Raw genomic sequence first — 11,662 nt, 5'->3', positions numbered from 1 at the left:
TGAGGTAGATAATATACAAAAGTGAAATAAACAATAAAAATTAACAGTAAACATTACACATACAGAAATTTCAAAACAATAAAGACATTACAAATGTATATTATATTATACATATATATATATACAGTGTTGTAACAATGTACAAATGGTTAAAGAACACAAGGGAAAATACGTTGGACAGGAGGTTAGGAAGTGCAGCTCAGTTTCCACCTCATTTTGTGTCTTCTCTTTAGAGCCAGGTCTGTATACAGAGGCCTTTCTCAATAGCATGGCTATGCTCACTAAGTCTGTACATAGTCAAAGCTTTCCTTAAGTTTGGGTCAGTCACAGTGGACAGGTATTCTGCCACTGTGTACTCTCTGTTTAGGACCAAATGGCATTCTAGTTTGCTCTGTTTTTTTGTTAATTTTTTCCAATGAGTCAAGTAATTATGTTCTACGTTGTACACGGAGGATATTTTTGCAGAATTCTGTATGTAGAGTCTCAATTTGGTGTTTGTCCCATTTTGTGAAGTCTTGGTTGGTGAGCGGACCCCAGACCTCACAACCACAAAGGGCAATGGGTTCTATAACTGATTCATGTATTTTTAGCCGGATCCTAATTGGAATGTTGAAATTTATGTTTCTTTTGATGGCATAGAATGCCCTTCTTGCCTTGTCTCTCAGATCGTTCACAGCTTTGTGGAAGTTACCTGTGGCGCTGATGTTTAGGCCAAGGTATGTATAGTTTTTTGTGTGCTCTTGGGCAACAGTGTCTAGATGGAATTTGTATTTGTGGTCCTGGCGACTGGACCTTTTTTGGAACACCATTATTTTGGTCTTACTGAAATTTACTGTCAGGGCCCAGGTCTGGCAGAGTCTGTGCAGAAGATCTAGGTGCTGCTGTAGGCCCTCCTTGGTTTGTGACAGAAGCACCAGATCATCAGCAAACAGTAGACATTTGACTTCAGATTCTAGCAGGGTGAGGCCGGGTGCTGCAAACTTTTCGAGTGCCCGCGCCAATTCGTTGATATCTATGTTGAAGAGGATGGGTCTTAAGCTGCATCCCTGTGTCACCTCACGACCCTGTGTGAAGAAATGTGTGTGTTTTTGCCAATTTTAACCGCACACTTGTTGTTTGTGTACATGGACATATATCATTTTCCGCCAGAGAGTTTCCCACACCTCCTCACTCCTGTAAAGTCCCATTGATATGATATGTGTGAGGTCAGAGGTCAGAGATGGGTACTGGAGCTAGTGTAAGCCCCAGTGGGGTGTCTGGTGTCAGGGGTAGCGTTTTGGACGAGGAGCGAGGAGTTGTGGGGTTGAGGGAGGGAGTGGGGGGGTGGGGGTTCAGAATGACGTAAGACGTACTGTGCTAATATGTGTACCTTGCAACCCACTACCCAATCATAGAGCGCCTGATTGGTCATGTGACCACCGATGAGGTACAAGAGGGTAACAAGGTGCCATTGATTGTTGGAATGTCTGGCTCTCTCTTTCTCTTTCTCCCGCTCTCTCTCTCTGTCTCTCTCGCTCTCTCTTTCTCCCGCTCTCTCTGTCTCTCTCTCTCTCTTTCTCCCGCTCTCTCTCTATGTCTCTCTCGCTCTCTCTCTCTGTCTCTCTCGCTCTCTCTTTCTCCCGCTCTCTCTCTGTCTCTCCCTCTCTTGCCCTCTCTCCCTCTCTCGCTCTCTTGCCTTCTCTCTCTCTCTCTCTCTCTCTTTCTCCCGCTCTCTCTATATGTCTCTCTCGCTCTCTCTCTCTGTCTCTCTCGCTCTCTCTTTCTCCCGCTCTCTCTCTCTCTCTCTCTCTCTCTCTCTCTCCCTCTCCCGCTCTCTTGCCTTCTCTCTCTCTCTCTATCTTGGAAGATATACAACAGAGAGAGAGAGAGTGAGAGAGATAGAGAGAGAGAGAGAGAGAGAGAGAGAGAGAGAGAGAGAGAGAGAGAGAGAGAGAGAGAGAGATGGGAAGAAGATGCAATTAAAAAATGGAAAGATAAGGAGAGGGAGGGAGGGAAAGAAAGACTGAGGATGTTGTGAGAGTGAGAGATGAAAATTAATAGAATATGAGCTGTGTGTATATGTTTGTGTGTGTTGTCAGAATTTATGTCAATTGTAAAGTATTTATGTAATGTCTTTTTCGTGTTTGTCAGAGACTAGCTGTTGCCATTGGCGGTCAAGTGGTTTCTCTCCCCAGGCACCTCAGCCTCTGAGCTGTCAGCTGTCTCTACAGTTTATACCAGGGCCACTTAGTAACCTCAATACCATCTCTACCGTCCGTAACATTGCCCTATAGGAATAAGCACACACACACACACACAAACACACACATTCACACACGAACACACACGACCACCACATTGCAATGCTCCTCGCATCTCTGCTGCGGCTGCAAGTTACCAGCTATCTGACTGATCAGATGTGCTGCATTGGATTCAGGCCAGGAGACACAGGCCTTCATTCCCGTATGGGTTAATCGTTTCACTTCCTGTATGGTAATACCTACTTCCCAGGCTGATGAGTACTGCAGAATATATACACTCACAATACTGTCATTACCAACCCAGGGCATACCCCCTGGCTGGGATGAACTGGGATGAATGAAACTGAGCTATTGTGAGCTGTAATGTGGTGTCAGTGGAGCGGAGGAGAATGATAACACGTGTGCTGTATGTGTAGACAGCAGATAAACCTGTCTGGGTAGTAGCAGAGGAACAGAGAGAGCTGTCTGTATTAACCCTTTAGGCAGTACTAGGAGCTTATATTGTTTTTCGTTGAATATTCTGTGTGTGTGTGTGATCATGTGTTAGTGTGATTCTGTGTGTGTGTGTGATTCTTTGTGTGTGTGTGTGATTCTGTGTGTGGTTCTGTGTCAGTGCCTCTACCAGTGTGTGTGAATATGTGTGTGTGGTGTGTGTGTGTGTGTGTGTGTCTGTGTGTGGGCCTTCATGTCACTGGTTTAGACAGCTTAATCCTTAAACAGATACTGTGTTTACCCGTCTAAACCCTGCTCTGGTTGAATTCTCAAACCTCCCCTGGCTGGTTTTGGTTGGATGATTGGACGATGGGCTAAACATGTTGATGACTGAAGAGGCATGTACAGAGCAGCATGGAACAGGATGAGAGAGAGGCAGATTCGGAGCCTGCGGTTTACATGATGCCGTGGCAGAAGTATTCTATCCTGTGTTCCTCAATGAGAGTGGCCTGTCAGCATAGATGTCCCCCAGCTCCACTTATCCCTCCTCTCTCTCTCACCCTCTCTCTCTCTCTCTCTCTCTCTCTCTCTCTCTCTCTCTCTCTCTCTCTCTCTCTCTCTCTCTCTCTCTCTCTCTCTCTCTCTCTCTCTCTCTCTCTCTCTCTCTCTCTCCCTCTCTCTCTCTCTCTCTCTCTCTCTCTCTCTCTCTCTCTGTCTCTCACCCTCTCTCTCTCTCTCTCTCTCTCTCTCTCTCTCTCTCTCTCTCTCTCTCTCTCTCTCACCCTCTCTCTCTCTCTCTCTCTCTCTCTCTCTCTCTCTCTCTCTCTCTCTCTCTCTCTCTCCTCTCTCTCTCTCTCTCTCTCTCTCTCTCTCTCTCTCTCTCTCTCTCTCTCTCTCTCTCTCTCTCTCTCTCTCTCTCTCTCTGCTGTTGAATCACAGCAACGTTGCATCAGACAAATGTGATACCAACCGTCTTTTTCATACCAGTGGTGTGTGTGTGTGTGTGTGTGTTCTCACGGTGGTTGGTGAAAGCAGACAGTGAGAGCTGTCTGTGAGGGCGAGACTCAACAGGCACAGGGGGGAAAGTCTCTCACCTGAACACAACAAACTACCACCACACCCCAGCCTAGCCTGGCCTGGAGCAGATTACACACATACAGACACATACTGACTGGCTCAACGTTACAGCACTGTTTGGTGTACTCGTACAGTACCTTTGTACAGTGTACGCCTCAGTATGGTAAAAACAGGCTTTGGTCTCTATTCTGTTCTGTAATGCACTTTAATGAGAGTAACTCATCATGGTTTCTCTACGTATACAGTATGTATGCTTTCCAACTGAAGCAAAGTTTAACCAATAGAAAGAGACCTGTACATATGTGTTATGCCTCTTTGTTTATGTGTGTGTGTGTGTGTGTGTGTGTGTGTGTGTGTGTGTGTGTGTGTGTGTGTGTGTGTGTGTGTGTGTGTGTGTGTGTGTGTGTGTGTGTGTGTGTGTGTGTGTGTGTGTGTGTGTGTGTGTGTGTGTGTGTCAGGAGATGTTGACAGCTCATAGAATCCTATCTCTATAATTATAATTTAGGACTTCCTCTTTCCCTGCCTCTGTGTGCGTCTTACATACATGCACACACTCCAGTACACTTCATCAGTATAGCGTTGTGTATACTCAGTATATTGTTGTGTACACTCAGTATATTGTTGTGTATACTCAGTATGATCAGTATAGCGTTGTGTATACTCAGTATGATCAGTATAGCGTTGTGTATACTCAGTATGATCAGTATAGCGTTGTGTTGTGTTAAGTGCAGGTATGTAGTGTTATGCTTCACCAGAGCTGTAGATACTATACACCTGTCATGTCTCTGGTAGACTGTAGATACTATATACCTGTCATGTCTCTGGTCCTCTGGTAGACTGTAGATACTATACACCTGTCATGTCTCTGGTAGACTGTAGATACTATACACCTGTCATGTCTCTGGTAGACTGTAGATACTATACACCTGTCATGTCTCTGGTCCTCTGGTAGACTGTAGATACTATACACCTGTCATGTCTCTGGTAGACTGTAGATACTATACACCTGTCATGTCTCTGGTAGACTGTAGATACTATACACCTGTCATGTCTCTGGTAGACTGTAGATACTATACACCTGTCATGTCTCTGGTAGACTGTAGATACTATACACCTGTCATGTCTCTGGTAGACTGTAGATACAATACACCTGTCATGTCTCTGGTCCTCTGGTAGACTGTAGATACTATACACCTGTCATGTCTCTGGTAGACTGTAGATACTATACACTTGTCATGTCTCTGGTTCTCTGGTAGACTGTAGATACTATACACCTGTCATGTCTCTGGTAGACTGTAGATACTATACACCTGTCATGTCTCTGGTCCTCTGGTAGACTGTAGATACTATACACCTGTCATGTCTCTGGTAGACTGTAGATACTATACACCTGTCATGTCTCTGGTAGACTGTAGATACTATACACCTGTCATGTCTCTGGTAGACTGTAGATACTATACACCTGTCATGTCCTCTGGTAGACTGTAGATACTATACACCTGTCATGTCTCTGGTAGACTGTAGATACTATACACCTGTCATGTCTCTGGTAGACTGTAGATACTATACACCTGTCATGTCTCTGGTAGACTGTAGATACTATACACCTGTCATGTCTCTGGTAGACTGTAGATACTATACACCTGTCATGTCTCTGGTCTCTGGTAGACTGTAGATACTATACACCTGTCATGTCTCTGGTAGACTGTAGATACTATACACCTGTCATGTCTCTGGTAGACTGTAGATACTATACACCTGTCATGTCTCTGGTAGACTGTAGATACTATACACCTGTCATGTCTCTGGTAGACTGTAGATACTATACACCTGTCATGTCTCTGGTAGACTGTAGATACTATACACCTGTCATGTCTCTGGTAGACTGTAGATACTATACACCTGTCATGTCTCTGGTAGACTGTAGATACTATACACCTGTCATGTCTCTGGTAGACTGTAGATACTATACACCTGTCATGTCTCTGGTAGACTGTAGATACTATACACCTGTCATGTCTCTGGTAGACTGTAGATACTATACACCTGTCATGTCTCTGGTTCTCTGGTAGACTGTAGATACTATACACCTGTCATGTCTCTGGTAGACTGTAGATACTATACACCTGTCATGTCTCTGGTAGACTGTAGATACTATACACCTGTCATGTCTCTGGTAGACTGTAGATACTATACACCTGTCATGTCTCTGGTAGACTGTAGATACTATACACCTGTCATGTCTCTGGTAGACTGTAGATACTATACACCTGTCATGTCTCTGGTAGACTGTAGATACTATACACCTGTCATGTCTCTGGTAGACTGTAGATACTATACACCTGTCATGTCTCTGGTCTCTGGTAGACTGTAGATACTATACACCTGTCATGTCTCTGGTAGACTGTAGATACTATACACCTGTCATGTCTCTGGTAGACTGTAGATACTATACACCTGTCATGTCTCTGGTAGACTGTAGATACTATACACCTGTCATGTCTCTGGTAGACTGTAGATACTATACACCTGTCATGTCTCTGGTAGACTGTAGATACTATACACCTGTCATGTCTCTGGTAGACTGTAGATACTATACACCTCTGGTAGACTGTAGATACTATACACCTGTCATGTCTCTGGTAGACTGTAGATACTATACACCTGTCATGTCTCTGGTAGACTGTAGATACTATACACCTGTCATGTCTCTGGTAGACTGTAGATACTATACACCTGTCATGTCTCTGGTCCTCTGGTAGACTGTAGATACTATACACCTGTCATGTCTCTGGTAGACTGTAGATACTATACACCTGTCATGTCTCTGGTAGACTGTAGATACTATACACCTGTCATGTCTCTGGTCCTCTGGTAGACTGTAGATACTATACACCTGTCATGTCTCTGGTAGACTGTAGATACTATACACCTGTCATGTCTCTGGTAGACTGTAGATACTATACACCTGTCATGTCTCTGGTAGACTGTAGATACTATACACCTGTCATGTCTCTGGTAGACTGTAGATACTATACACCTGTCATGTCTCTGGTAGACTGTAGATACTATACACCTGTCATGTCTCTGGTAGACTGTAGATACTATACACCTGTCATGTCTCTGGTTCTCTGGTAGACTGTAGATACTATACACCTGTCATGTCTCTGGTAGACTGTAGATACTATACACCTGTCATGTCTCTGGTAGACTGTAGATACTATACACCTGTCATGTCTCTGGTCCTCTGGTAGACTGTAGATACTATACACCTGTCATGTCTCTGGTAGACTGTAGATACTATACACCTGTCATGTCTCTGGTAGACTGTAGATACTATACACCTGTCATGTCTCTGGTCCTCTGGTAGACTGTAGATACTATACACTGTCATGTCTGGTAGATGTCTCTCATGTCTCTGGTAGACTGTAGATACTATACACCTGTCATGTCTCTGGTAGACTGTAGATACTATACACCTGTCATGTCTCTGGTAGACTGTAGATACTATACACCTGTCATGTCTCTGGTAGACTGTAGATACTATACACCTGTCATGTCTCTGGTAGACTGTAGATACTATACACCTGTCATGTCTCTGGTAGACTGTAGATACTATACACCTGTCATGTCTCTGGTAGACTGTAGATACTATACACCTGTCATGTCTCTGGTAGACTGTAGATACTATACACCTGTCATGTCTCTGGTAGACTGTATATACACCTGTCATGTCTCTGGTAGACTGTAGATACTATACACCTGTCATGTCTCTGGTCATGTCTCTGGTAGACTGTAGATACTATACACCTGTCATGTCTCTGGTAGACTGTAGATACTATACACCTGTCATGTCTCTGGTAGACTGTAGATACTATACACCTGTCTCTGGTAGACTGTAGATACTATACACCTGTCATGTCTCTGGTAGACTGTAGATACTATACACCTGTCATGTCTCTGGTAGACTGTAGATACTATACACCTGTCATGTCTCTGGTAGACTGTAGATACTATACACCTGTCATGTCTCTGGTAGACTGTAGATACTATACACCTGTCATGTCTCTGGTAGACTGTAGATACTATACACCTGTCATGTCTCTGGTAGACTGTAGATACTATACACCTGTCATGTCTCTGGTAGACTGTAGATACTATACACCTGTCATGTCTCTGGTAGACTGTAGATACTATACACCTGTCATGTCTCTGGTCTCTGGTAGACTGTAGATACTATACACCTGTCATGTCTCTGGTAGACTGTAGATACTATACACCTGTCATGTCTCTGTCCTCTGGTAGACTGTAGATACTATACACCTGTCATGTCTCTGGTAGACTGTAGATACTATACACCTGTCATGTCTAGACTGGTAGACTGTAGATACTATACACCTGTCATGTACTATCTGTCCTCTGGTAGACTGTAGATACTATACACCTGTCATGTCTCTGGTAGACTGTAGATACTATACACCTGTCATGTCTCTGGTAGACTGTAGATACTATACACCTGTCATGTCTCTGGTAGACTGTAGATACTATACACCTGTCATGTCTCTGGTAGACTGTAGATACTATACACCTGTCATGTCTCTGGTAGACTGTAGATACTATACACCTGTCATGTCTCTGGTAGACTGTAGATACTATACACCTGTCATGTCTCTGGTAGACTGTAGATACTATACACCTGTCATGTCTCTGGTAGACTGTAGATACTATACACCTGTCATGTCTCTGGTAGACTGTAGATACTATACACCTGTCATGTCTCTGGTAGACTGTAGATACTATACACCTGTCATGTCTCTGGTAGACTGTAGATACTATACACCTGTCATGTCTCTGGTAGACTGTAGATACTATACACCTGTCATGTCTCTGGTAGACTGTAGATACTATACACCTGTCATGTCTCTGGTAGACTGTAGATACTATACACCTGTCATGTCTCTGGTAGACTGTAGATACTATACACCTGTCATGTCTCTGGTAGACTGTAGATACTATACACCTGTCATGTCTCTGGTAGACTGTAGATACTATACACCTGTCATGTCTCTGGTCTCTGGTAGACTGTAGATACTATACACCTGTCATGTCTCTGGTAGACTGTAGATACTATACACCTGTCATGTCTCTGGTAGACTGTAGATACTATACACCTGTCATGTCTCTGGTAGACTGTAGATACTATACACCTGTCATGTCTCTGGTAGACTGTAGATACTATACACCTGTCATGTCTCTCTGGTAGACTGTAGATACTATACACCTGTCATGTCTCTGGTAGACTGTAGATACTATACACCTGTCATGTCTCTGGTAGACTGTAGATACTATACACCTGTCATGTCTCTGTCTCTGGTAGACTGTAGATACTATACACCTGTCATGTCTCTGTCTCTGGTAGACTGTAGATACTATACACCTGTCATGTCTCTGGTAGACTGTAGATACTATACACCTGTCATGTCTCTGGTAGACTGTAGATACTATACACCTGTCATGTCTCTGGGTAGACTGTAGATACTATACACCTGTCATGTCTCTGGTAGACTGTAGATACTATACACCTGTCATGTCTCTGGTAGACTGTAGATACTATACACCTGTCATGTCTCTGGTAGACTGTAGATACTATACACCTGTCATGTCTCTGGTAGACTGTAGATACTATACACCTGTCATGTCTCTGGTCCTCTGGTAGACTGTAGATACTATACACCTGTCATGTCTCTGGTAGACTGTAGATACTATACACCTGTCATGTCTCTGGTAGACTGTAGATACTATACACCTGTCATGTCTCTGGTAGACTGTAGATACTATACACCTGTCATGTCTCTGGTAGACTGTAGATACTATACACCTGTCATGTCTCTGGTAGACTGTAGATACTATACACCTGTCATGTCTCTGGTAGACTGTAGATACTATACACCTGTCATGTCTCTGTCCTCTGGTAGACTGTAGATACTATACACCTGTCATGTCTCTGGTAGACTGTAGATACTATACACCTGTCATGTCTCTGGTAGACTGTAGATACTATACACCTGTCATGTCTCTGGTCCTCTGGTAGACTGTAGATACTATACACCTGTCATGTCTCTGGTAGACTGTAGATACTATACACCTGTCATGTCTCTGGTAGACTGTAGATACTATACACCTGTCATGTCTCTGGTCCTCTGGTAGACTGTAGATACTATACACCTGTCATGTCTCTGGTAGACTGTAGATACTATACACCTGTCATGTCTCTGGTAGACTGTAGATACTATACACCTGTCATGTCTCTGGTCCTCTGGTAGACTGTAGATACTATACACCTGTCATGTCTCTGGTAGACTGTAGATACTATACACCTGTCATGTCTCTGGTAGACTGTAGATACTATACACCTGTCATGTCTCTGGTAGACTGTAGATACTATACACCTGTCATGTCTCTGGTAGACTGTAGATACTATACACCTGTCATGTCTCTGGTAGACTGTAGATACTATACACCTGTCATGTCTCTGGTAGACTGTAGATACTATACACCTGTCATGTCTCTGGTAGACTGTAGATACTATACACCTGTCATGGTCCTCTGGTAGACTGTAGATACTATACACCTGTCATGTCTCTGGTAGACTGTAGATACTATACACCTGTCATGTCTCTGGTAGACTGTAGATACTATACACCTGTCATGTCTCTGGTAGACTGTAGATACTATACACCTGTCATGTCTCTGGTAGACTGTAGATACTATACACCTGTCATGTCTCTGGTAGACTGTAGATACTATACACCTGTCATGTCTCTGGTAGACTGTAGATACTATACACCTGTCATGTCTCTGGTAGACTGTAGATACTATACACCTGTCATGTCTCTGGTAGACTGGATACTATACACCTGTCATGTCTCTGGTAGACTGTAGATACTATACACCTGTCATGTCTCTGGTAGACTGTAGATACTATACACCTGTCATGTCTCTGGTAGACTGTAGATACTATACACCTGTCATGTCTCTGGTAGACTGTAGATACTATACACCTGTCATGTCTCTGGTAGACTGTAGATACTATACACCTGTCATGTCTCTGGTAGACTGTAGATACTATACACCTGTCATGTCTCTGGTAGACTGTAGATACTATACACCTGTCATGTCTCTGGTAGACTGTAGATACTATACACCTGTCATGTCTCTGGTAGACTGTAGATACTATACACCTGTCATGTCTCTGGTAGACTGTAGATACTATACACCTGTCATGTCTCTGGTAGACTGTAGACTATACACCTGTCATGTCTCTGGTAGACTGTAGATACTATACACCTGTCATGTCTCTGGTAGACTGTAGATACTATACACCTGTCATGTCTCTGGTAGACTGTAGATACTATACACCTGTCATGTCTCTGGTAGACTGTAGATACTATACACCTGTCATAGACTGTAGATACTATACACCTGTCATGTCTCTGGTAGACTGTAGATACTATACACCTGTCATGTCTCTGGTAGACTGTAGATACTATACACCTGTCATGTCTCTGGTAGACTGTAGATACTATACACCTGTCATGTCTCTGGTAGACTGTAGATACTATACACCTGTCATGTCTCTGGTCTCTGGTAGACTGTAGATACTATACACCTGTCATGTCTCTGGTAGACTGTAGATACTATACACCTGTCATGTCTCTGGTAGACTGTAGATACTATACACCTGTCATGTCTCTGGTAGACTGTAGATACTATACACCTGTCATGGTAGACTGTAGATACTATACACCTGTCATGTCTCTGGTAGACTGTAGATACTATACACCTGTCATGTCTCTGGTAGACTGTAGATACTATACACCTGTCATGTCTCTGGTAGACTGTAGATACTATAC

General features: G+C 43.4%; 2 protein-coding genes across 7 annotated transcripts in view; both read left to right on the top strand.

Annotated features, from left to right (window-relative positions):
• Nucleotides 1-11,662, top strand: part of LOC118365964 (carbohydrate sulfotransferase 11-like) — a 113,145-nt gene that overhangs the window by 46,128 nt on the left and 55,355 nt on the right. The gene's annotated exons all lie outside the window — the stretch shown is intronic.
• The window catches only part of LOC118365888 (E3 ubiquitin-protein ligase TRIM39-like), a 95,088-nt gene that overhangs the window by 45,912 nt on the left and 37,514 nt on the right, over nt 1-11,662 (top strand). The gene's annotated exons all lie outside the window — the stretch shown is intronic.

Source organism: Oncorhynchus keta, chromosome 33, assembly GCF_023373465.1.
Source record: "Oncorhynchus keta strain PuntledgeMale-10-30-2019 chromosome 33, Oket_V2, whole genome shotgun sequence".
In the NCBI taxonomy this organism is placed as follows: domain Eukaryota; kingdom Metazoa; phylum Chordata; class Actinopteri; order Salmoniformes; family Salmonidae; genus Oncorhynchus; species Oncorhynchus keta.
Note: the sequence above shows the minus strand (reverse complement) of the source record. Positions and strands in the feature narration are given on the sequence as shown.